At 43.1% G+C, this 27920-nt stretch overlaps 1 protein-coding gene across 3 annotated transcripts in view; it reads left to right on the top strand.

Annotated features, from left to right (window-relative positions):
• Window positions 1-27920, top strand: part of EPB41L3 (erythrocyte membrane protein band 4.1 like 3) — a 210676-nt gene that overhangs the window by 53252 nt on the left and 129504 nt on the right. The window contains exon 1 of one of the 3 annotated variants that reach the window (XM_067699636.1): window positions 24789-24923. The exons of 1 other annotated variant lie outside the window; for it this stretch is intronic. The gene's annotated coding sequence lies outside the window, so the exon portion shown is untranslated. Of the gene's footprint in view, window positions 1-24788; window positions 24924-25390; window positions 25456-27920 lie in introns of those variants that run through there. One more of the 3 variants, XM_067699633.1, reaches the window with a different exon arrangement.

Genomic DNA, 27920 nt, shown 5'->3' with positions numbered 1-27920 from the left:
AATTTAATTATACCAATGATTTGGTATGAATTATACCAATATATCGCCATGGGAAAATATCAATATATTAAGAATTCCAACTAGGGATACCAGATAAACATCCTCCACTCAGATGCGTTGAAAGTTAGCTATGGAAAGCTGTCTCCTCTTGGGACATACACAGAGGAAAAGAAGCAAGATTTTCACTTCTGCAGAAGAGAAATACACATCTCTGGGTTAGTCACCAAACCTAGTGTTATGAACTGTGTAGTAAAATACATTTACCCCTTAAGAGGCCAAGAATATGCTCCTCTCTCATCCCTCCCTCTCATCCCTCAGGTGGGCTACTCATTCACAATGGGGGTATCCCAGATTTGAGGACTGCTTTGTATATTACACCTCAGCAACATTTTAATCTAATTGTTCACAAGCCTTGCTGACTCTTAATTGCTGTTTTGGTCCTGCACACAGCAGTGACAGTGATTCCAAATTAGAAAGTGAGTGATTGACAAAAAGTGAGTGATTGAAACATTTGATTAACTTCATACAATAAGTACCAATACTTGGTAAAAATATTTGGAGGGAGCCGACTACCCTGTTTAAAATGCAGCCATCCAACTAAAAATGTTCTGCTCACCAAAACAGATTCTGCAGTTATTTTGTCTCCTTATTTTTTCCTTTAGTTTGCCTCTAGATCTGAAGGGCTAATTTTGAGCATTCCTATTCCAGATTACTGAAAATTGTCCTAAAAAGCTGTGCAGTCCTGTTGAAAGGAAACATTACCCAATCAAATCTGCAGATTATAATCAGGATGCATTTTATAGGGACTTCCCTGGTGGTCCAGTGGTTAAGAGTTCGCACTTCCAATGAAGGGGCTGTGGGAACTAAAATCCCACATTCAGAGTCGTGCAGCCAAAAAAAAAAAAGATACATTTTATAAAATTGTATTTATGGAAAAGTTCCTTAGGAGATGGCGTAACCAGCACTAAGCTCAGTCTTTTAAGCAGTTCCTCAAGTTTTTATAACCGAAAGTCTTGGTTTTCTTTTTCTAATTTTTCAGCTTGAGTTTCTTAAAGAATTCTGTAAGTTCAAAGTATGTCGGGGCTATGCCAGGGCTCTTTGAATAAGTGGTTAACACACAACAATGTATTCAATCACAACTTCTTAATTTGGAAATTCAGGGGTCTGAAAATACGGACTTGAAGAGCAAAATATTTCACTTGGTTCCTCCATTAGAGAACCTGGGAATAATCTGTATATATACTGCTGGGAAGATGCCTTGGGGAAGGTTACTGGAACTTCCTTAGTCTCTCCTCTTGTTGACAAATAATCAGTATCACCCACAGATGTTTTGCATTTAATCAGGGCTCCCTGGGGAGCCTCCTAGCAAACACGGAGATACCTCTGGGAAATCTAGATCCATATTTTCACACTGAGTGTTTCAAAAACTTTCTTTGATATTTCGACAAAGCCTTTGCTTTCTCTCATACCTGACTTTTTTTTTTTTTTCTTTTTAACCGTCTAGAAGAATTGGTATAAACCATAGTGGAAGGAGATGGGAAGCTTTTGAGTATGGATGGGATGGTACTCCATGGAGGACCAGCAGTCTTCACATTTGTTTGCTTCTGTCTCACCTTAAAAAAGTTTGAAAAACTACGTACCCCTTGAACATTTTTAGGCTCACACCTAAATGCTTTTATGTTAAATTTAAATGGTTATACAGCATGTGGTTTCAGCTATCATGCATATATTATACTTTTCATAATCAAAAAAGTACATCACTCTTTTATATGTATCTTTCAATATCATAGCAATTTGCTATCTGTCATCATCTATTTTATGACAGGAACAAACTTTTCTCTTACAGGTATTTTGCATCATTTCTTTTTCTCCTTAAACTTTTATTTCTTTCTACTTCCTCTACAGAATATAACCCTCACGTGATATTTTTATGCTTGAAAGTATTTTATTGATTACCTATCATAATTGTCTGCAAAAAATGGGTATATAAATTGAAATTTGAACTTTCGTTTTATGTGACCATAACGTTCTAAGTTTGAAAAATATTTTCTGGATTAAGCGATTAATTATTAGCAGTAGATGCTTTGATCTAAACAACACCAATATACTACATACTATGATAAACAAGCATAAAAAGTAAAATGTTATTGGAAATTAATCTCTTTATAAGACAGAGCATTTTTTTCTGTTAGTTTATATATTTGTGGGTAAATATTACATAGTGCTAAGATGAGACAAGGTTCAGCAAAATCCTTCCTTCTTCCCTCCCTCCTTCCTTTTTTCTTCTTTTTCTTTCTCCATTTCGTAGCTAAACACAATCAAAATTGTTGAGGTACAAAAGTAGATGTAAATGGAAGAAGAACCATACTACAGCAAATGTTCCCCAATTCTTTGAATATAATATATATAATATATGATATGATATGATGTGAGCTACTTCATTTTGCCCTTCCTCAGTTTGGTTGAGTGGAAAAGATGAGAATTTACCTGAGTTGTGAAAGATTCGTTAATCAGTCACCTAAGTATTTCCAATCAGTGAAGAACTTGACTTTGGCAGTCTGTGGCTAGTCCCCTTTCTTGCCCTCCAGAGGGTCAACATCCTGGGATGACATGCTACACAGCTTAGGCATGGGAGCTGGTTTGCCTTTGCCTTGTCCAGTGGGAGGAAGGGGCTTATGAAATAGGAGGTGAGAAAGGAGAACCTCAGAATGCAGACGCTTTCTCAGGCAGATCCGTTTTAGGGTCTGGAGGTTAAGAATCCAGAAACTGAGTCCCTTACAACTGTGGCAGCATCTTCCTTCAAAATAATTTTGTGTGCTCCTGGAGGCATCCGTATTCCAGTTTGAAGAGCATTATTGTAGATGATAAATATTTTGCTATGCAGTAGTTTGTTTGAGGGAAAAGTTCTGATGATGTGTTTAGTTGTCCTATCAATGTCACCATTATTTGAAAAAAAAAGCCCTATTAGGTAGAATTCTGATGTCTGTGTCCCACCCCACATTGTCCGATGTCTCCCCGCTCCTCTTATTCAATACACAAACTTGATAGAGGATGTGAAAGGCTCAGGGAATCGGGGTTCCACTGGTACAAAGGAATTTAGTAGGAGTGGAGGAGTTGGGAAAGGAAATGAGAATTTTTGTTCCCTTGGAAACTTAGATGAAAAAGTGAGGTGACAAAGTTGAGCTTCCTCGACTTCCTGACCCATTACTTATAAACTTATATATATATTACACCTAAGCCCATCTTCCTCTCATTTCTGAGGATGAGGGGTCGTTCTCAGCTCAAGGACGTTGCTTCCACCTGTCCTCCATCCATCTCCTCCAGAATGTTGCCCGGGGACCCACCACCTGCTCCATTATTCCACCCTCTCTTCTGTGGTTCTCTCCCCTTGAGGTACGATCACGTTCAAGGCTATCTCATCCTCATCAACCCCTTTCCTTGATCCATTTCTTACTAGCAACTGTCTCTCTCCTTACCTTATCTACTTCCTCATCTCTAAAATGGCAGTAATAATAGTAGCTACATGATAGAGTTACTGAGAGAATTATATGAACTAATACGTGCAGAAGATCCAGAGCCCTGTCTTCCCCTGTAAGACGTCAACGGGTTAGCAATTCTTATTAGCCAAGTTTATGGATATTTAAATGTCTGCCTTTCTTTCTTTCTTTTCAATCCACTGAATTATTTATCCCCAAAGGTCAGGAGAAATTGCCCTGGCAAGGCCACTTGTGACACTTGTATTTTAAATCCAGTGGACTCTTCTCAATCCCTATTTTTGTGGATGACATAACTAGCCCTACGTAGTCTCTCCCTGACAGTTTCCTCCTGGGTTTCCTCACAGCCATCCTCTCTCATACCCAACCCCTGACCGTAAGTGACCCCAAGGGTTCTATCTTTGGCCCAGATCCTTATTTTTATCCATGTTGCCTCTGTGATCCTAATATCCCCTGATCTTCAAGCAAATATTTTATTGACTGTCAGAAATATGAGCTCAATACCTCGCACACAACTCAGGTTCAACACGGACACAACGTAATTGATCATTCATCTCACATTCTTTCCCACCTCCCCCAACAACGTATTTCTTCACCCCATTTCTTTTTTTTTTTTTTTAAAGATGTGGTTTTTCTTTTTTTTTGTTTTTGAAGATGTTGGGGGTAGGAGTTTATTAATTAATTTATTTATTTTTGCTGTGTTGGGTCTTCGTTTCTGTGCAAGGGCTTCTCTAGTTGTGGCAAGCGGGGGACCACTCTTCATCGCGGTGCGCGGGCCTCTCACCGTCATGGCCTCTCCCGTTGCGGAGCACGGGCTCCAGACGCGCAGGCTCAGCGGCCATGGCTCACGGGACCAGCCGCTTTGCGGCATGTGGGATCTTCCCGGACCGGGGCACGAACCCGCGTCCCCTGCATCGGCAGGCGGACTCTCAACCACTGCGCCACCAGGGAAGCCCCGCCCCATTTCTTTATCAATAAATGGCACCACCACCAACCATAGTCCCCTAAGCTAGACACCTAGATTCATCACAGATCCCTCCTCTCATAGTCACACAGTTAATTCAGTCAAAACCTGGGCCTTGGGTGGAAACTGTGTCAAGAAATGGGACATCAAGTCCTGTTGGTTTTGCCTTCTGTATATTTCTCAATCCATCTCATTTTTCCCATCCCTACTATTAGTGCCCTAATAATAACTTAATATAACCATGACGATAACTCATTTATTAACATTATGAGTTATTATTTCTTGCTGAAAGGATAGCAGAGCTCTTCTATTTGGGGCCCCTGTCACTAAGCAGTCTTAATCTCAACAATCCTTTCTCCCAAATGCCTTCAGAATGATAGCTCTGAAATACGCATCTAATCCCGTTGCTCCCCTGACTACCACCCATCACCCAAAGGTAAAATTCAAGGACTTACCTTAATATACAGAATCATCAGTCACCTCGGCCTTACCTGCCTCTGTTCAATTTTTTTTCCCATCCTCCCTTCTCACAGAGTTCCCCATACTCCTGACTGTTTCAAAGATCCTGTGTCTTTTCTAATTCAATTGTTCCTTCTGCCTGGAACGCCATTCCCCATCCTCATCCCATCCTTCTTCTGTCTAAACCCCTGTTCATCCGGTAACACTCAGCTCAGGCTGGGCTGGGTGTTCTCATAGCACCTTGGCTTACCTCCAGCTGAGCATCCCCAAGTGAAGTGAAAGGACTTGTTCACATGTCTGTTCTCCCACTGGACAAGTAACAAGTCTATTTCTCCCACCAAAGACCAGCTCTCTTTGTCCTTGCTAAGTACTAAGTAGTACTAAGTCACATGGTAAATGCTCAATAAAAACATCAGAAGAAAACTGCATAGAGACAGGGCTGGGAAGGTGCCAGGGGGCTCTGACAGGCCCCGAAGTGGTGGCGTGCAGACAAGAGCTTTGGGGACTTCTGTGGCTGAGTGATGGGGATGGGATATCACAGGGTGGCCAGTCAGAGACAGGCTGTTCATCATCGTCATTGTCAATGTTGTCTCTGTCATCACCATCACTACAGTCAACATTGATTGGGTCCCTGTGATGTACCAGACACGGCTTGTTTCATTTAATCATCTTTCTAGCTCTGTGAGGTAGGTACCCTGAGTTGTCCCCTGTCTATTGATGAAGAAACTGAACCTTAGAGAGATTGAGTGACTTGCCCAAGGTCACACAGCTCCTAACTGGTTGAGGGAGGAATGGAAGTGGGTTATATGACTAATTCTTCTTTTATCTAAGCTAGTGACGATCCCCGTTTTCACTGTTTAACTCCTGTTCGGCCTTCAAGAAACAATTCAGTTTGTAAACAGAGCAGCTAAGCAAAATTTTTAACTCTTTTGTTGTTTAACTCTTATTTTGAAATAATTTTAGACATAACAGAGGAGCTGTAAAAATAATAAGAAAGTTCCCGTGTATCCCACAGCCAGCTACCCCTGATGATAACAACTTACATAAAAATAGTACAATAATCGAAACTAAGACGTGGGTACAATACTATGAACTACAGACTGCTCAGATTTCACAGTTTTCCACTGATGTCCTTTCTCTGTTCCAGGATCCATTCCGGATCCCACCTTGCACATTAGTTGACTTAATGCGACCTCCTTCATCTCCTCTAATCTTGTCTGTCATGGCCTTGGTACATTGAAAGACTAACTCTAGATATTTTGTAGAACGTCCTTCCATTTGGCTTTGTCTCACGTGTTCCCATGATTAGACTGAGGTTATGCATTTAGGAGAAAAACCTGTATAGGTGACGTGACCTCTCAGGGCATCATGTCAGGGGGCCCGTGACCTCTGTGTTAACATCTTATTATTGATGATGTTAACTTTCATCAGTTGGTCAGGGTGGTTCTGACTGTGAGGATAGCACGTATCCTTTTGTAGTTAAGAAATATATGTGGAGGGATACTTGGAAACTAGGCAACTTACATTTTTACCCCCTAATTTTAGCATTCATCAATTGATCCTGCCTGGAGCCATTATTCCTGTGGCTTTCTAATGGTGATTTTTCTATTCCCTTCATTCAGCCTACAATTATTAGTTGGAATTCTTCTGTAAGAGTTGTTCCTTCTACTTTCATGTATTTATTTGGTCATTTTTTTATGATAGTACAGACTCGTGCATATTTACTTGATTCTTTGGGTTATAATCCAATACTATTCTTATTTTTTTTTTTTTTTGCTCAGATTGTTCCAGCCTTGGCCATTAGGAGCTCCTGTGTCCCTTCCATATGACCCCCAACTTTATTTTTTAGCACTTTCTGACCTTAAAGTCCTAAGGATGCTTCAGGCTCAGCAAATGAAGCACATTTTTTACGTTAATTACAACTATGTATCCTACTTGAAAATTAAAATTTCTCATTGGACACCTCATTAAGTCCAATGATAGCCTCTTATGAAGGATTTACCTCCTGCGGCCATAAGAAAGCCACAGAAGATACTACATTCTTTGTTCTTTTCCCCCAATATAAAGTCATGGAAATTACTCTGTAAAGTATGGAATGTAACATTCAAGCCACATAACAAGGGCTACCATTCAATTTCCTTTCAATAAACGTGCAGACGTTCTCCTTCCTGATCAATGTACCCAAACAAATGTAGATTTTCAGAAGGGTGCAGTGGGGTATCCTGCAGTGTTGTCTAGAACTTTTAGGATCCGCTTTTAGGAACTTCTAATTCCCGTATTTAGATGAACTTGTACTTTACCTGAGGCTTTGACTTAGTTCAGTGACCCGTTGTCTCTTGAATTAAGTTTGAAAAAGTTAAAATTAAAAAGTTGCTCTCATCAGGCAGATTGTGCTGCCCGAATTGTTTCGTCCTCCTAAATGCTTCCCTGGGGAGCTTTTACTTACAAATTAATTTTAAGCTACGGACGACAGTTCTTCATTCTTAAAGTTACTGAATCTAGGCTGATGTCGACTGTGGCTGTCCCCCATCCATCACTCATCAGACTCTTGCTATGCAATTAATCACGGGAACCCACCTAATTTTAGGTTCAGCTTTAATCGGCTCTTGTGCTACCTCCATTTTTATATTACCCTTTTATACAAACACCTTAGATTACTTTCAACATTTCTGAAACTCAGAGTTGCAGGAGAACACAAGATTTTGAGAGGATTTGTAGGGACAGGAGCATGTTGGGGACAGTCCGTGGAGGTGCATATATTTTCATGTCTGGATGGTATCATAGTGTTTGAGACAAAGATCAAAATAAGATGGAAAAGAAAACTAGCCTATCTGTAGAGGTAGGCTAAATAAGATGTTCGTGTTTTAGCATGCATAAAGGCGAAATTTTGAGTATAATAACTGATGTCATAATATACGTGCAGTATAATGAATTTTCTCTCGTATTACTAGAAAAACTGTTAATTATGTGGTAGGTGAAAAATATTTCATTTAGATCACATACCAAGAATCTGAGATAGTAATTAAACTGTCAGTAATTGTGTTTAGTGTTCCTTGTTTTTTCTAGAGAAGCAACCAAGTAAATATTGCATGATTGATATGAACTGCAAGAAGATTTCAAATTAAACCAAAGAACCATGAATTTATAAACACTTACAGCCATAAGTTCATTTGTAGATTGATTATTTGTAACTCAGAAGACAATCTCCCATAGAAAGATTGTTGTAGTGGTTGGCTTCCCGGGTAACTGGACGGAAGTCTGTTTCATCCACGATGCATTTGAAGAATGGATAAACTGTAGTATTTCACTTCCACTGAATTGATGTTTTTCGCATGGCTGCTACGAAGCTTTGCTTTTGGGGTCCTATCTCTGGTGGAGGTTGAGTTAGCTAGGAGTTCACAGGTGGCCCCAATATAATATTTTCCTGGTGTCCTAAGATGGGGGAAGCAGCAGGACTCTGATGAAAGCAGGGACTTCCTCTAGTCGAGGTAGATACTCCAGGTACCCATAACTTTGTCTCTCTCTCTTTTTGCATAAAATCAGTGTTCTAAATGAGGAACCCAGGGAAATTTTTCTTCTCCATTCATTTGAAAATAGGGCTGTTAAAAGTTCAGACTTAATAATATGAGAACATTTCATGGTAGAAAACACCATCGTCTGTTCTATTGATCTCCAACTTTGGAGTAACTGTGGCTGCCTCAACTTCATAAAACTAAAACTGTAGCCAAATATTTTGAAGATCACAAAGTCCTCCGCAGGAAACAAGAAATGTATATTCATCTTCGTAAGGAGTGCATGCCAAATTTTTCTTTTTTGAGGTATTCTACAGAAACGGGTCCTGGAAACTTTTCACTTTAGCAACTATCATTTAATTAATTTCAGACACTGTGTAATGTTGGCAAGGAAAATTCTCCTAAAGTTCAAAACACTCAGACTTGATGTAGTCTAATTGAATTAAAGCACCACTGTCAAAAACTAAGTACACTTGTAGAATATAAATGTCTGTCCTGTGGTACCCTCTGCCAGATTATGACCCTTGGGGAAAATGAATGTATTTTTACATCAATGTGAATAATCATAGCTAACATTTACAGTGGGCTTCCTCTGTGCTAGGTACACTTGACATATTGATTCTCAAGCAATCTCAGGAAGAGGGTGACGTGGTCATTCCCACTCTGCATCAAAGACACTGAGGCCTTGGATAATTTAGTGCACAGCCCGGAGATTCCAGAGCCAGGTTTAAACTCAGCTCTTAACACCTAGACTGTGCAGCTTCTATATAATTAAATCTAATACATAATGATTCTCCATACTACCAGCTTAAACGCTCCACATAAGCATAATGGTACCTGGATACACATGCCATTCCCTGTTGTTACCCATTTCCGGGTTTTTCTTAGGTTCATTTCTTCTTCCCATTTGAAAGGGTCTCAGAGGATTTCTGTCCACTTGCAAAGCCCTGTTCCAAGTGCTTTAGGCCCCAGGTTCCATTAATCCTGCATGTTTATTGCAGGGTTCTGTTTTGGCATGGATTAAAAAAGCTTGACCACTATATGATTAAAAAAAATTTTTTTACAAATATATCAGAGTGCATTCATTCAAAGGAATGCTCTCTTCTTGGAGAGGAGAGAGGGATTTGAGTAAACACCTCTCTGCAGACAAGTGCAGTCCTACCATTTACCTGGTTGTGACCTTGGGCAGGTGCTGAACCTCTCAACTGTAAGATGGTATGTACACACTGCTATATTTAAAACGGATAACCAACAAGGACCTACTGTATAGCACAGGGAACTCCGCTCAATGTTATATGGCAGCCTGGACGGGAGGGGAGTTTGGGGGAGAAGGGATACATGTATATGTATGGCTGAGTCGCTCTGCTGTGCACCTGAAACTATCACAACATTGTTAATCGGCTATACTCCAATATAGAATAAAAAGCTTTAAAAGAAAAATGGTATAATATAGATTTAGGGGTTTTCTGAATCTTAAGTAATAGAGTGTATTGTAAAATACTTACCAAGTGCCTGGCAGATAGCTAGTTCTCAATAAATGAGAGTTCTTTTCGTGAGTGGTTCTGTGGGTCAAAGTCTTTTTGCAACTGCTTTTTGAACTTCCTTCCAAACTAGCACATTAACCTCTTCTAAGAACTCAGTTGAAAGTGTTTATAGTTAAAACTCAGGGTTTTGTGTCTTTCTTTTTCTTTTTTTGATGGCCAATGGTTCTGATCCCAGTTGACCCCTTTATTCATTAGCCTGGTGCTAAATCATTTTGCCTCCTTAAAAAAAAAAATCCATCTTCAACAGCATGAGTATTTGCAGTTTTTGATGGGGCTCCCAAACACTGAGACAGGTGCGCTTGAGAACTTCTCAGATAAGTGCTTTAAAAATGCTTTCAGCAGGGCTTCCCTGGTGGCGCAGTGGTTGAGAGTCCGCCTGCCGATGCAGGGGACACGGGTTCGTGCTGCGGTCCGGGAAGATCCCACATGCCGCGGAGCGGCTGGGCCTGTGAGCCAATGCCGCTGAGTCTGCGCGTCTGGAGCCTGTGCTCCGCAGTGGGAGGGGCCACAGCGGTAAGAGGCCCAAGTATTGCAAAAAAAAAAAAAAAAAATGCTTTCAGCAATGGCGACAAGACTGGGGAAAAAAAATCTTATTAGGAGCAGCACACGTGTTAATATATAAGCACTTAGCTCGAAGCAGGTGTGATTAACTGCACTTACCCCTCTCCATCGGGCAACATAACCAAGTCAGATTAGCTGTTAAGGGCTCCTGGCTGCTTCTTCCCAGCTCCTCTGTGAACTGGATTTATGAGTTCAACACACGTTCTGTAGGTCGAGAGCCATCCTTCTTCACCTTGTCAAGCAGGCGGGCTCTCCAGGGGCACCCTGCTCTGCATCTTGGAGCCCACTGAGGTGAGACGGAGGTGGGGAGACCTCAGGGGCTCCTGGCTGCACTGGCCGAGGCAGGGTGGCCAACAGGTATTATTGTGAGCTACCCTCATAACTGCATATAATGCCACCACCATTACATGAACTTAGAGCTAAGTGCTTTCTACATTATTTCATTCAGTCCTCTCGACGGTCCTTGAGGCAGGTTAGTCACTCAGTTTAGAAATGAGAAAGCAGATACAAGGAGATGAAGCAACACGGCCCAGGCCAAGGTCAGGGACGCAGGCGCATGGAGGAGCCAGTGGACTGACTCCAGGCCCGATGCTCTGTCCAGCACACAGGGCCAGGGACAGATGGAGAGACTCGGTGTCTGCCAGGCTTCCCCGCAGTCCATCCCCAATGGCCGTACCGATGGCTCCTCTTTGCCTGCCCTTTAATTCCTCTAACTGGATTGATCACTGAAATGCAGACAGTGAATGTGAATCAGTGGCGAAGCTCAGAGGCTGATGCTTTGGGCGGAGGAAGAATTGCGTCATTCTCCCCACCGTAGGGACAGCGTTTCGGGCGCCACATGTTCCTACTGCCGCCACACCGCTGGGAGAAATGGCAAGGTTTTAGCTCCTGCTCAGTCCCTGTCTGCAAATGATATGGATAAATATTTGAGTGCCTGCTGTGAGCCTTACTTAAGTGTCCCCGTTGAGTCTGGGTCTATGCATTTGCTTTTCCTTTGCATCCAGAAGTAGTGAGCCCCTCAGTACCACCTGTGCAGACAGACACCTAACCATCATGGGCCGCACCGTCTCCAATGACGACAGTCTCGTGACGTTCATTTGTCATAAATGTTCACTGAGCGTCTCTGACGTGCCAGGCAGTGTGCACGGTGGGGACACAGTGGTGAGCAGCAGCCCTGGGGTTTGATTCTAGTGACGGGAGATGGTGGTTCATCAAACACACCACAATGCGTAGTTGCCATGGTGGTACTTCCGGAGCCCGGAACGAGGGTGTATGACCCAGTTATGGCAGTTGGAAAAGAGGAATGGAAAGGGGCCAGTCTGACCAAGCAGAGGAAGGGGGCGTGGTTCAGGAGCCCGGCGAGAACTCAGGGCATTGAGGCTGCGTTAGAGGGGGTTGTCCCTGCCCTCAGAACATTGAGATGCAGATGTTCTGAGCATCCCACTTATGTCTCTGAGAGCTCACTGTTGTGTGGGGGGGAGGGGAATTGGAGACCCGAGAAGGGACTATTACAGGATGGAGGGTGGGGAGGGGAGATGTGCACAGATCCAGGAGATTAAGGTAAAATGCAAAGAACTTGGTGACCGAGCTGGTAAAGGAGCTGATGGAGTAAGGTGCCAGGAAGACACCAGGGTTTCTGACTTGCACGACTGGAGACAGTGGGGTCATTCACTGAGCCCTCTAGTACCTGGTGCTAGGAGTTATTTCAGGGCTTTTATTTAGGGTTAATGTGCCATGATACCCATCCTGGAAAGTACAGCTATGAGAAAGAGATACCTGCTTCATTCACAGAGCTTGCAATCTAATCACGGAGCGGGGGAGGGAGTGTTGAAGCTATTCTGTCTCCTAAGATTTGTTTAAAGTATGGCTGTGGCATAAACTTGGCAATGGTAATACACAAAGATGCTTCTTCCAAAGGGGTTGGGAGGTCTTAGAACTTGGGTGCCCTGGGGGAGGAAGAGGCTGGGGATTAGGAGACATTATTGGCAGGTAAAGGGATGATCTGGTGATCATATTGAAAAGGTCAAAAGGTGCTGTGAATCACTGAATAAGACCATAATGCAGGCCAAGTGGAAAAACACGGTACAGGCTTCCAGCCTGAAATTACAGAATCTAAGACTCACCTTTCATGGGCATGCCAAGTGCAGTCAAAAGAATTGAGCCATTTATTGGGGGCAAGTGGGATGAGAGTGATTTGTGAAGACGGAGGGTGGACTTCTTTCCCTCCAGCAGCCTCTTAAAAGTATCCACTGCCTGATCACTGCTACATCTTTATTAATATCACCATGGCAACCACTGATATGAAAAACGGTACTGGCCTGGACACTTCTGCTCCAGCTGATGTGACAACTCCCACTGCAGTGGTCATTTCCATTGTTCGCGGAGATGAGTGAGGAGGGTCCTACCTGGGCCTTGTGATATTTTCCTTTGTCCTGAGAAGACAAGTGCCCATTAAATGCCCCCTGATGTTAAGTGGCATTTGGGGAGGTGGCTACACCATTCTTTATTTTCTTCTCTGAGGATGTGGCGAGAGATGCATCCTGCTGGTGTCCTCTGTGTTGGTCTGGGGTAAGGATGGGGAATCTTTTAGGGTGGTGGGGAGACTCTGCCCAAATCAGCTCCACTAGTGGATCTGGAGGAGGTATGCTGCATATAACTCTGCACACGTTTGGACCATATATCCATTCCTCCTTATAGTTAGTTTTTTCCTTCTGGATCTCTTCCTTCTGGTGTTCAATCCCAGTCCTGGGCAACCTGACTCTGTGATTCTGCCCCTCTAATCACTCTTCTCCCCAGAGTCCCATCTTTTATAATCCCTGCTCCTTTCTTCATTCCTTCATTCAGTAAACACATATTGAAAGCCTCCCCTCTGCCAGGCATTGTTCTCTGTGGCTGGGACACCCAGTGAATGGGACCCCAGAACCCCTGCCTTTGTGGGACTCACATTGAGAATGTCAGGGGACAGACAGTAAACATAATCAGTAAGGAAATGCTGGGTATGTTAGGTTTTTTGTTTTTTAAGTAGCGTAGGGTGGGAGTGCTGGGTTAGCTGGGTCAGTTTATAATCAGGTCTGCAGGGGCTCTTTGAGGAGGTGGCACGTGATCAGACTTGAAGGAGATGAGATGTCAGCATAGCAGAGAGAGCAGGCGAGGGTGGGCTGTGCCTGGCTTGTTTGAGGATCTACAAGGAGGTGAGAGTGAGCGAGGCACTGGGAGTGTGGTTGGTAGAAGAGGCCAGAACAGTAAGGGCAGAGGGTACAGTCGGGAGGCCTTTGGGGCTTTGGATGTGAGTGACGTGATCTGGCTTGTTTCACTAAGATCACAGTATCTTCTGTTTGGAGAATGACAACAAAGGTCCCAGGGAGGCAGAAGAGGGAGATGTGATGACACTCTTGCAGGAACCCAGAGAGGGATGGTGATGGCTTGCCCCAGAGTGCTAGCAGTGGGTGTGGTGGGATTCTGGATAGATTTTGAGGGTAGAGCCCCTAAAATTCACTCATGGATTAGAGCATTCCCTTTTGGCCTTTTTCTCAGACTCGAAATAGCAATAGAATGCACTTCTTAGTAAAATAGATCCATCTGTATACATGGATTCCATGTGGGGTACAGCTTTTTTAATTTGATATTTTCCTTTATGTAGAGGAAATTTCAGCTGAACTGATGGAATTCTGTAGGAACAACTGAGCATTGTGGTTAAGAGCACAGCCTCCAAAATAAAATTGCCAGGTCCACGACTTCCCAAAGTGTGACCAGGACAAGTGTCTTAGTTGCTCAGTGGCCTTGGTTTTATCATCTCTAGAATGTGGATCATAAGAGTTCCTGCCTCACAGAACTGTGAGGAATAGAGATATAAAGCACTTAAAACAGTGTGGGCACATGGTAGGTATTAAAGAAAAGTTAGTAATAATTATTTTACTAGCGTTTGCCTTAAGTTCTTTTAGAATTGTCTTAGACTGAAAACAACCAGAGTATTCTTTCTATATTCACGTTCTTAGAGACTTTCAGTGGACTTTTCCTGTTCTCTAATATGTCCATGGTAGTAGAAATAGTCATTCCTTAACCCCATGCTTCTCTGGCTTCATAGCTAATGCAGTGTCTTCTCATTGCATACATTACTGTAAAGTTACTGTTTTTGAAAGTCAAAAAACAATTGAAGATTGCCGATTTCATGAGATTTAACCAAATATGCGTATGTGTGCGTATATGTACATTTGACTGTAGAGGTAGAAGCCTTTTGGGTCTAGCTTGGGAGTCAGACCACCCAAGTTTGTATCCTGGCTCTACTGGTCATGGCCGTGTCCTTGGACATATTGTTGAACCTGATTCTGCCCCATTTCCCCCTTCTGTCAAATAAGGGCAATCATAGGATCTATCTCATAAGCTTCTCATGATGGTGAAACAAGGTATTCTCATAGACTAGCTCGTAAAACAGTTCCCTGCACAAGGTAAATGCTCCGTAAATTTTGGCTCTTAGTAAAAATAGTGATCCCTGGGCTAGGCACCATGATGTTGAAGCCCAATGCCTGAACACCCCTGGGGGAAATCACTAGCTCCAGTTCATAAAATGTTAAGATTATATTTATTCAGACGTGATTCCCTACTAGACCCCTCTGATTACATGCTGGAATCTTCTATCATCCACCACCTAAGATACTTATGAGTGTGTAAGTGTATTTTCTCTACTTCACAGAGGAACTTGGAATAAAACTGAATGATGTTTTTTTTCCTTTGGGGTGTTTGAAGAGTTGTTGAAATTCTAGTCATGGTATTTACTGTTATGAGTTCTTTATGCCTGTTGTTAAATATGCCAGCATTTTATTGACACGTTACTATGAAACGGGCAGCCAGCTACAGTAATAAGTTTCCCCTAAAGAGTGTGAGTATCAACAAATCTGATGGCAGGCACTGCTAAGGAAACTGAAGATGTGTTCAAGAAGCAACTAGCTTCACAGAGGACAGATAGGTACATGCATGTTTAATCCAGTGGCTTCTGCTTGAAGGTATAAACAGATATAAACCTCTATGAATTTTTATTTTTATGGCGTCCTTCTTTTGAGGAATTCTTAATATTCACTTAATTTTATGCTTCAGTCTTCTCTTGCTCTTGTTTCTCAACTCTGCCTACCCTTAAAAACCACTTGGGGAATGTTAATATTGATGCCTGCCCTTCATTCTTCAGAGGTTCTGATCTAATTGGTTTCGGGGAGATCTCAAGCATCAGTTATTTTTTAAAATATTTTTAAATTTAAACTTTTTATTATGAAATATTTCAAATGTACACAGAGTACAGAGAATTAGAATAATAAGCCCACATGTATTCATCACGCCACCATGATAATGAACTTCAGTTGCTATTTTTTAAAATCTCCCCTACGTGATTCTTCTGATGCACCGCCATGGTTGAGAACCACGGCTCTATTCTAATAAGATAGAAAATGGAAGGAATATTTCTAATGGATATTGATATCAAGAGAAGCTTAAATATGGGGATTCCCTGGCAGCTCAGTGGTTAGGACTCCACACTCCCACTGCAGGGGTCACGGGTTCGATCCCTGTTCAGTGAACTAAGATCCCACATGCCCCATGATACAGCCAAAAAAATAAAAAGAGAAGCTGAAATTTGTTCAAGGCCACACAACAGTTTTAAGACATCATTCAGTCCTCTGTTCATCAAGCCATAATGGCATTCTTGAACACGTATGTGGTATGGCAAGTGTGTGCCTGCTTGATTTTGTTAAAGAGTGGAATAGTTTGGGGATGGGCGTTGGAACACCTGGGAACATGTCAGAAAAGGGCTTAGAAATATAATGGCTTCCTGTTTAGAATCTTTAGACCTTGACTCAAACAATATGGTGCCCACCCGCTGGATGCAACGCAATAAAACCTAACTCAGAGATAAAAGTCTGATGAGCAAGGATGGGACAAGTGGAGGTCATGTAGGAAGGGAACTGGTCATGGAAATTATCTTCAGATTCATGGAGAAAAAGTAATGAACCAATGGCAGATTAATCTCAACCTATAATGGAGAAGTTTTGTAGGCTATTCCATAATATGTATACACGCACACACGTATGTGTTTATATATATCTCAGTATATCTTAATGAAGTCAAGATTTGAGTTGCTACCTAAACAATGAAAAATAGTGGGCAAGCCCTGGTTCCTGGGTGGCAAACACTTGGAAAACAATTTGATCTCAGGGATGGACAGGACTTTAAATATGCTCTTGCCCAGTTGCCCATCTGTAAGAGGAATCTCTTCTGGGGCATTATTGACAGATGTCACATGGTGTCTCCTTGATCCTTCTAGCTGGAGAGCCCACTGCTCATAAGACAGCGGGTCCATATTAGTATTATCTTTTATTGAGCTGGAATCTCATTCTTTAACATCGCTTTAATGAAAGAAAATATTTCTGATGCCTCCCATATTACCTTATATTATTTTTGTTACTTAAATATATACAGATGTAAAACTAGATTTAAATTCATCATGCTGTAGTTCTCATCAACTATAAAACCAAACTAACCTTACAAATGATATGAAAAATACAAGACTTATAAAGTAACAACATACTAATGGGATTAATGATCTTGCTTTTCCCAAATAAAATCCCTCACGTTGTGCTTAAGGGTAGAAAGATGTAGCCTCTGGTCGATTTCTTTAATTTGGTTCACTAGCTTTCACTAATCAGCACAGGGTATGCCTGTCTGTATATGTATGTTATAGCAAAAGGTATGAATAACTTAAGGTTTCCATTTGCTGGGTTTGGGAAAGTCAAATCTCAAACTTAACTCAAACTGCCAACAATTAGTTTTCCATTTACCATTTTAATGAGACATTTCTTGGCAACTTTTTCAAGATGTTTTGTGTACTTGGAAATTAAGGTCAGAGTTGTAGTGTTATTGCAACCTTGGATAAATGGGCGTCAAATCCAATTATTGCTGGAACTGGGTACAGAACAATCTTTCATTGTTATTTATTACTGTACTTACTGCAAATGAACTGCTGTTGCAAATTGATGCATACGACGACAGGATCCAAACAGTAACTCTTCTGGCAAAACGTGTGCTGACTGCCATAGTGTAGGCTTCCTACAGTTCCGCGCACCTACGTGGCTGAATGAGGCTGTCTTCTCACTTTTCTCTGTCCCACCTTTTGTGAAACATTGGTGTGAACAATACACCAACTTTTTGACCTGTGTCATTATTGCTGTACCCTGCTCACCTAGATCAATGGTTCTCAAAACCAAGTGTGATTTTGAATCACCTGGGGAGCTTGTTAAAAGTGCCTGCTCTCTGGATCCCACCCCAGAGGTTCTGGTTTGCTTATTCCAGGGGCTGGACCCAGGAATCAACATTATTAACAAGTACTCCGAGGGATTCTGATGTAAGTGGTGCTTTTACTGCTTTCCAAGATTATTGTTGACACGCAAGTATAAAACTTAAACTCTTCACAAACCACCTGGATTGAGAAACTCTGGCGCCCTTCTCAGATTTCTATCATTTGCAAATAAGCCCTTTTTTTGATGTTCTGACAAGTGCCTGATAAACATTTTGAACAGGAGAGAGTCAATAGCAGAAGCTTTCTTTAAGATGGCTTTGACCTATTAAGCACCAAATTTATTTCTAGGGGCAAAGATAGTCTAATGATGTTTTCATTGATTCCCGGAACATTCTGGAAGCTGTGGACTATTTTCAGGTTGTACCCACACTGCTAAGTATGCATGCACAGGGAGACACTGGACATAGCAAATAAAAGTCCTGGACAACAGGAATCAAAGTGAGCAGCAAAGCTGACGTTTTTCTTGGAGTAGTCATAGCTGCATGTTTCTTCAGTTTACAAAGTTAACTATGGCGTGTTTGCCTAAAGAGGAGAACATAAATCTGGAGACAGAGTCAACAAGTTAATAAACCAGACATCTGCATGTGTCTTATGACCATTTTTTTCTTCCTCGGTTCATTCTTGCTGATTGCTGTTCGGATGCAATAGCTAGTTAGGATTCTTTACAACTTTACAGGAGACTGAGGGGCTCGCTGCCATTCATTTTATGTCTTTTCGGGGGAAGTGATTAAAATGTTAACTGTCTTGGCATCATACAGTAGTGAGCATCTGTGTGGGGTATCAATATGGTCTCAGATGGTGAATCGCTTGGGAGTTGAATTTCCTAATATTACAGGTTACCAACTTCCATTACTTATATTTTGCCACTATATACAAAATGCCCAAATATAAAATATTCTTTATTTTTACTTAAGGGGAAGAGGATAGTTATTCAGCGTTTAAACTTTATAAAGGACTGAGGATTAGAATAACCCTTAAAATTGTATTGTTAGAAATTATTCTATTTATTTATTTTTATTTTTTGGCCGCGTCGCGCGGCAGGAGGGATCTTAGTTCCCTGACCAGGGATCGAACCTAGGCCCTTGGCAGTGAGAGCAAGAAGTCCTAACCACTGCACCACTAGGGAATTCACCAGAAATTATTCTATTTAAAAGGGCTGAGATTTCTAAAATTTACTACAAATGGAGAAAGTAAAAAATTATTTAATAAGGGTATATTTTAATGCAATGAAACTTACATGATATATATTAGTCCCATCTTTTTGACTAATATATTTACAAGAGTACAAAGACAGGAAGGAGGCAAATATGGAATTTTGATGAATAGGAATGATTTTTTATTTTTCTAATTTAATTTTATATTGGAGTATAGTTGATTTACAATGTTGTGTTAGTTTCAGGTGTGCAGCTAAGTGATTCAGTTATATATATACATATATCCATTCTTTTTCAGATTCTTTTCCCCTATAGGTTATTACAGAATATTGAGTAGAGTTCCCTGCACTGTACAGTAAGTCCTTCTTGATCATCTATTTTATATAAAGTAGTGTGTATATGTTAGTCCCAAACTCCTAATTTATCCCTCCCCCTGTCATTTCCTCTGTGATAACCATACATTTGTTTTCTATGTGCACGGGTCTACTTCTGCTTTGTAAATAAGTTCATTTGTATCATTTTTTTTTAGATTCCATATATGTGATATCATATGAGATTTGTCTTTCTCTGTCTGACCTACTTCACTTAGTATGACAATCTCTAGGTCCATCCATGTTGCTTCAAATGGCATTATTTCATTCTTTTTTATGGCTGAGTAATATTCCATTATATATATATATATATATATATATATATATATATATATATATATATATATATATACACACACACACACACACACACACACCACATCTTCTTTATCCATTCCTCTGTTGATGGACATTTAGGTTGCTTCCCTGTCTTGGCTATTGTAAACAGTGCAGTGAACACTGGGGTGCATGTATCCTTTCAGATTATGGTTTTCTCTGGATATATGCTCAGGAGTGGGACTGCTGGATCACATGGTAGTTCTATTTTTAGTTTCTTAGGGAACCTCCATACTGTTCTCCATAGTGGTTGTACACTCCCGCCAACACTTTAGGAGGGTTCCCTTTTCTCCACACCCTCTCCAGCATTTATTGTTTGTAGACTTTTTGATGATGGCTGTTCTGACCAGTGTGAGGCGATACCTCACTGTAGTTTTGATTTGCATATAAATCATTTTATTTTCCATTAAGATTATGTTTTGATTTTTTGAAGGCATTGAATCTGTTCCATATCTTAACAAAAAAGGTAGAAAAGAGCTCTGAATCTTGTGGGGAACGATTTTTTAATGATGTACTAGCAGGGGGAAGTACATCATATGTACTTCCTCTCATATGTACATGTTTTTGTATATTTTGTGGTGCATTTGTACTTATTGGCATTTTAAATTTTCATTTTGCATCTGTGCTCTGCATGTATGCAGACCCCTGAAATGATGTATACAAACTTGGAATGAAGGAAGCATCTGGAAGCTTTGATGAGCTGTTAACTTGACACTATTCTTAGAACCTGGAAACTCTCAAATGAATTTTTATTTCAGAAGAATAAGCTTGTTGCTTTTGAATTATGCATTCATCCCTGTGTTTCCCTTATTTATGGTCCCTGGTAATGCCGTGGCTAAAGACTGTGTGTCCTCATTTCAAGGACTTGATATGCAATTCAGGTGCCTGACATTATCCTGAGCATAGAATAAGTCTCAACTAGCTACTGCAAGTGTTGTTAACATTTTTTTTTTTTTTTTTTTGCTGTACGCAGGCCTCTCATTGTTGTGGCCTCCCCCGTTGCGGAGCATAGGCTCCGGACGCGCAGGCTCAGCAGCCATGGCTCACGGGCCCAGCCGCTCCGCGGCATGTGGGATCTTCCCGGACCGGGGCATGAACCCATGTCCCCTGCATCGGCAGGCGGACTCTCAACCACTGTGCCACCAGGGAAGCCCTGTTGTTAACATTTTACTAAGGCAACTGACTATGAGAAACAGTCAACTTAAAGGACTGAAGAATATGGAGATTTTTTTAAATACCACATGCTTTAATGAAGGGTAGTCTGAGACTGTCGACAGGACTGCATGCCTGTTCGATCTGCTGCATCTGTAGGGTTTGGTCAAGCCTCAGTGTTCTCCCAGTCCTCGTGTTGGAGGGCAGCGTTCTGATGGGATCACTTGATAGATTCTCCATCATCTCTTCCTGGGGTCTTGTTGATGAGGTTGACAATACACCCTGACATCTTGTTGATGAGGCTCTAATACAACCGGCAAATGCTGCCCTTGCCTTGGCTGTCAGGCCACAGTTAACATTTTTTTTTCTTTTGCTTCTTCTTTTTTGGCCACGCCATGCGGCTTGCGGCATCTTAGTTCCCCAACGAGGGATCAAACCGGTGCCCCCTGCGGTGGAAACCTGGAGTCCTAATCATTGGACCGCTAGGGAATGCCCTGGAGTTATCGTTGCTCATCAGGTAGCAGGGTACCAGTGAGTACCAAGGAGTCGGTATGCTGTGGATGCTTGTGGTTGGATGGAGGTTCGTGGGGAATCTTGTCTCTACAGCTTGGGATGAAGTTACACATTTATCTTACCTAAAGTTAGTTGTGTCCCTTTTCTCTGGATGGCTTGTTGGCCTTCAGTGATGTATCTTCCCTACAGTAGATCAATTTCAGGAAGCCTATTGTAGGGTAAGCCTTAGTTATGGTGGTAGAGACCAGAATGGGCATCCTGAGACCTGGACTTGGAGTCATGGACTCGTTCCCCACATTTCATGGAGTATTTCGGTACTTCCTGTGTGAACACAGAAAATTTAGAATCTGATTGAGTTCTCAGGCCAAATCTGCACTCCCTCTGGGACTGAAAGGCATTCCTTTGATCCAAGAACTACTTTTCTGTAACCCACTGAAACAGCACCATGAGGGGTCTCACGCTGAGAAGAATAAAAAGTTCTCTGGGGGTACAGTGGCTTTATTTTTGATAGCGAGAGGGATGCAGGGTGACGTTGGTCTTTTATGAAACAAAGCAGATCCAACTATAATGGTATCATCACCTTGTCTTCTCCTTTGTTACTTTCCTTCTCTTTTCCATGTGGAAGAGCTCGTTATTTTATTTCCTGATGAGCATTAAAGTGTAGGTTTTCCCTTATTGCTTTTACTCAGCAGGTATTAATATGTGTTAATGTCTTTTTATTTTATGGAACCCTAGTATTTTTGAAACATAAGGAATTTTGGAAATAGTCCTTTATTTTATATGTGAGGAAATGGAACCCTCAAAGTCAAGTGACAACTTAGTTCATTATTCAACGTCCATTCATTCATTTAGCAAAAGTGTTCAATGCTTGCTTGCAATGTACCCAGTGAGGCACTGTGGGGAGACAGATGACTAGCAGCGGCTTTGGCAGGATATTCACAAGGTAGAAGGAAGAGAGTTTATTACAGAGATGCAGGCAAGTTACTGACGAGCTAGCTTTGTGCTGCTCATGAATTTTCATTTGGCATTTCTTTTTCTCCATATGTGTGCTAGGAAAAACAAAAAAAAAGAATAGCGGAGAGCCTTGGTCAAACCCAAAAGGTTTCATAGTAACTGCTTCTCACATTTACTGTTAAACTGTGAAGCAGTATGGTTTTTACTCCAAATTTTGAATTTATGCAGTATTAGGATAAATAGCTAGGTACTTCTAACTTTAAAAAAATAATATTTAGTATTTGAACATTTTCTCCCAAGAAAATAGACATTCATACACTATTGCTGATTTTTTCCATCACTAGAAAGATTAAGATTCATGAGTCAGGGAGAAAACAGTTCGCTTTCAATTTAAAAAAATACAGCAATAAAATGAATGAGAATATGAAACCATCTCTGTCTCGAATGATAATGCCAATGTGGTGTATACTGTAAACAATACAATTTGTTCAACTCCACTTTTAAAGGAAAGTGCTTTACGGGGAGATCAGCTCAGTGCTTTGTGACCACCTAGAGGGGTGGGATAGGGAGGGTGGGAGGGAGATGCAAGAGGGAGGAGATATGGGGATATATGTACACATATAGCTGATTCACTTTGTTATACAGCAGAAACTAACACAACATTGTAAAGCAATTATACTCCAATAAAGATGTTAAAAAAATGAAAAAAATAGATAAATTTAAAAAATAAAAGAGAAACATATTGCTTCATGTAAAAGAGAATTATAAATTGATATGAAAACAATTTTGAGAATTACTTTGGATTTATGTGATATCAGGCTTAGCTTGGTATTACAGGTTTACTTCTGTCCCTAATCCTAGTATTCCTTGCATTTTCTTCCTAACATTATGCAGTTAATAAAAACAATGGATCCTTTATAATAAACAACCTACATAAATAAAAAAAAAGGAAAGTGCTTTAGTGTGCATATCAAAAAAGGAAAATAAATCCTTTCTTTATTCATAGATCTTATATGCAACACACACCAGCATATATGTACAGATGTGATACATATATATATATATATATATATATATATATGTCTAACACTTGTGGCCCCCGATAGGAAATTAACACAGGTCATCATCCACAAATGCATCCAGTATTTGAACTGACCCTTTACCTGTCACTTGAAAGACAGTTTAGGTCTGTGTTATCTCTGGTACTTGGAACAATGCCATAGTCACCTCCTGTCAGCTTCTGGTATTTGCCCATCCTTTCTAGTCTTTGCAGTGTTATCAGAATAGTTTTCCTATAACATGACTTAAGTCACATTTTCTTCCTCAAAAATTTTTCAAAGCTGCCTATCTACAGAATACAGATCCATAAACTCCACAGAAACATAGGAACCACAATTTTCCAAACTTCTCTCTTACACAACCTGAAAAATGTGAACAATGCCCCCTCCCCTTTCTTTTTTTTTTCATTTCCATTTTATGGTTTATTAAAGGATATTGAATAGAGTATAGAGTTCCTTGTGCTATAAGCCCCCCCACTCCCTATTGCCATCTTCCCTGTCCCGGAAACACAGGCCAAGTCTTCCCACCTCCCAGGGCCTCACCGACAGAGCAGGTCCAGAAGCTCTGCCACAGCCATTTAACTCTGCACCACATCTTTGGCACTGGATTGCAAATGCAATACTTCTGTAAATCCATTTTTTTCCCTCCCTAAATGAGTCGGGAGCTCCTGGAAGGGTGACTAGGAGTAAATGGAGAGGCCCTTAACATTTTCATAAAGGTGCCTTGGTTACTTGGTTAGAGCTTAGATTCTGTGAGAGACCAGGAATAATTTCTTTTGCCCGCAAGTCGTTGTGCACCACCCCGCCCTCCATTTCAGTGGGAAGCGTTATCAATAATGACTTCTCTTTAGGCTGGGAAGCCCAGGAGACCACCTGTAACTGCAGGTTTAGGGTGGGGAAGGGGGAGACAGTGGGGAGGCGGGGGCTGCCCAAAGACAGGAAACCTCCTCCCTCAACCTTCAATTCAGATCTTCTCCATTAATTTAGTATTTCTGGGGCACCCACCCTGTGCAAAACGCCGCCAATTTGATTTCTTTTTTTCTTTCAAAAAGGGGGGGGGGAAACCCTGCAGTCCCTAAGCCAATAAATAACTCACCTGAAGGTCAGAAAACCCTCCCCCCACTCTCCCGGGGGTGCCTGGGAGGGATAGAGAGCCGGGCAGAAATCGCAGTGGAAATCCAAAGGCTAACGCGATTGGCAACGGTCTGGAGGCGTCGTCCCCGAGCGCGACCCTGCGCCACGATGGGGAAGGCAGCCGCGGCGCGACGGTCCTGAAGTCCCGCGGCGCCCCCTCCCCCGCGGCCGAGCCTGGCCGGGCGCCGTCCCTGGGCGTGTGCCCCGCCGCAGCCCGCGGAGCCTCCGTGGCTCCTGCAAAAGGGGGCGGGGAGCGCGGCGAGCGGCCCGAGTCTGCGGCTTCCTCCCCACGCCCGAGCCTCCGCGCAGCGCCCAGAGGACGCGCGCCCGAGCCCGGTCCCTACGCCGCGGCGCGCCCGGGCCCCCGGCCCAGGCCAGGTAACTTTTCTGCCTGCGGAGCTAGGGGATCCGAGGGGGGCTTGGGGTCGCGAGGTGCGCACGGCGGGCCGTGGGCGGGCGCGGGGCGGCCCGGCGGACGCGTGGCTCCGGCGCCGCTCGTCCGCCCGAACCGCGGGAGCCTGGCGCCCGCCCCGCCCGGACCCCCGCGGGGACCCCCGCCGGGCCGAGCCCGAGCGCCGCGTATCGCGCCCGGGGACGTGCCCGCTCCGCCGGCCGCGCTGCAGCATCGCGGGGCCGGCGCGCAGCCTGAGCCCTGGCCTCCGGCCTGGGGTCCTCCCTCCGAGCCATGGCCGAGAGGGGCGGCTGGCTCCCCACGCCCCGGCTCTGTCAGTTTCCTCGCCCCCCACCCCCCCACCGTCCCGGGCGCCATGTTTTGAGTTACCCCTCGGGGTAGGGTGGGGGAGGGGCGCGGGGGCGACATTGCGGCGCCGCCCGGGGCGGGGGCCGGCCGGCGGAGGGGCCTGGGCGCGGCGGCTGCAGGCTCGGCGCGGCCGGGCGCGGCGCGGGGCCGGTAAGGTGTGCCCGCACAAAGCATCCCCGCTCGGGAGCGGCTGGCCGCTTTTATGTAACTTGTCCGCTTCCCCGAAGTGGGGCGGCGGCCCCCGGACGGCGGCGGGGGCTGCAGCCGGGCGGCCGGGGAGGAGGGGGCAGCGTCTCAAAGGGTTGGTTCGGGGCTGGGGCACCTGCGGGGCCGAGGGGCCAGGGGCGGCGCTGCTCACCTGGCGCCCACGAGGCTCCGCTACCTCGGGAGGCGTGTGCGCGGGCGGCTCTGCGGCGGCTGGGGGCGGGGAGCCCGGGGGGTGGGGGCCGGGGCTCGGAATCGCGGGAGTCGGGGTCTCAGCCAGTTCCTGGCGGGTGCTTCCCGGCTCCTTGGGGCGGGGGCCGGCTTTCTGGGGTCTCCCCTCGTCTCTCGCCCTCCTTTCCCTCCCCCTTTTCCGTCCCCTCTCCAACTCGCCCCGCCATCTCACCGCCGCCCCCCCCGCAACCGCCAAGTTCACGGCTTCTGCAATGCGGTGGGTGTGGTTACCTAGTAAATTGACACTGTGGTCCTTTGCCGCCGGAGCGTTCTCTCCTTTTCGGTTTTCAGATTTCCGGATACAAAGTTGTCTAGGGGTTTCTTCTCCAGTTCCAGCCTAGGGTTAAAGTTAGGGAGAGATTGTTGCAGAACAAATAGAAAGATAAAGAGAACATGTGGTTTTAATTACGCGTGGAGGCCGGCCTGAGAAATCCTGAGAGGGTCAGTCACTCCTGCTGATGCGGCGCTTGCATTACGTGTTTAAGTTGGGGTTTCAGATTTTTTACATTAGGCTTGCGGAATTGCTTTTGCAGATATCCTGCCCGTCCTTTTTTTTTTTTTTTGGCCCATTTTAGGCTCTCTGGGGCGGCCAGGTGTGCGTTGGAGTTTCTCCTGGTAGCATTAACTTTCCTAGCAGTAGAGTCAACAAATCCAGTGCTGAAAACGTTCTTTTTGAGTTTTACACTGATTTTTAATGTCTCAAGGAAACAAAAATGATAATTTATGGTCATCCATTTATGATCTGGGAGCCCTGAACGCAGCACCAATTACAGAAAATTAAGCAGAAAAGCCCTATTAAGAAAAAAGAGCACATCAAAGCTTGAGTGAACTCTGGGGAATGGGAGCTGATTTGTATCGTGGCTCAAACAGTGTTTTAAAAAAATGCATGTTAATTTTGGTAGCAGACTTTTAAAATTTTAATTGGAGTAACAAAGTCCTTGTGAGAGGAAATAAATTCTACATTGAGAAGGGTGACTTTATTAACTTCAGAAGGCATTGATGAAAATAAAATAGCTGAATAGTAAATAGTCTCATTTGCATTATGATTTTCTGGTGGTTTAGAAAAGCAAAATACCAGATGCACCAGTTACTGCATACAGTTTATGGAGCTAATACACTTTAGGCAAATAATTTTGGCAACACAGAACATGTTTTGTGAATGATTTATCAAGAAGCAGAAGAGAAGACACTTAATTTAATTTGTAAACCCCTTTGAGGTGAAGGATTGAGAAGATAGAGGTCAAAGGTCTATCACAGGGAACTGTTTACATTTAATTTTTTTTTTTCTTTTTTTGCTGTACGCGGGCCTCTCACTGCTGTGGCCTCTCCCGTCGTGGAGCACAGGCTCTGGACGCGCAGGCTCAGCGGCCATGGCTCACGGGCCCAGGCGCTCCGCGGCATGTGGGATCTTCCCGGACCGGGGCACGAGCCCGTGTCCCCTGCATCAGCAGGCGGACTCTCAACCACTGCGCCACCAGGGAAGCCCTACATTTAATTTTTAAGTCATTTCCTCTGCACGAATGCAACTTAGGTTAAAAGTAGTTTGTGTCATTTCTTGCACAGTGCTTGGACTTGGGCCAACTTTGAATTGTGTTCAGATAGATCTGGGATTTTTTTTACTTGATCAGATGCTATTTTATCTAGACATTGGTCTTGAAACATCGGTTGGTCAGATGCATCCAGGGGCCACTCAAGTAGAAGAGGGGCAGCCCTTCATGTCCCAGGAGATGTGATATTGTCAGTACTTTGTGAATCCTTTCTGGATTTACTGTTTGTTGGTTTAGGACAGGCATATGCTGTCCAGTGTATTGTCTTCCATGTTGTAAAACATATTTATCTTTTAAGTTAGTGATTTTTTTAAAAAGCCTAAAATTCACGAATTAGAATTCAAGTCCTCTCCAGTAAAATAGAACTCCAAGAGTAGGCTGAAAAATAAATACATGTTTCTTTTCCATGAGAATTTGACTGTAATGGAGAGAGATTTCTTAAGTCCTCGAGTACCCTGGTCATCTTTCCTCCCCCGCCTCTTCCAAGTATCCAACCACAGTCTTCCTCTAAATGTCAGCTTTATTATGGAATATAGACTTACTATTGAAAACCATGACTCAGATTTCTCTTTGGCACGACTTCATTTGGAGAGAGATCTTTGACGGTGCCACTGCAACATCCCTCTCTTTCGA

This window comes from Pseudorca crassidens, chromosome 12, assembly GCF_039906515.1.
Source record: "Pseudorca crassidens isolate mPseCra1 chromosome 12, mPseCra1.hap1, whole genome shotgun sequence".
In the NCBI taxonomy this organism is placed as follows: Eukaryota; Metazoa; Chordata; class Mammalia; order Artiodactyla; family Delphinidae; genus Pseudorca; species Pseudorca crassidens.
This window is presented reverse-complemented; position numbering and strand designations above follow the sequence as displayed.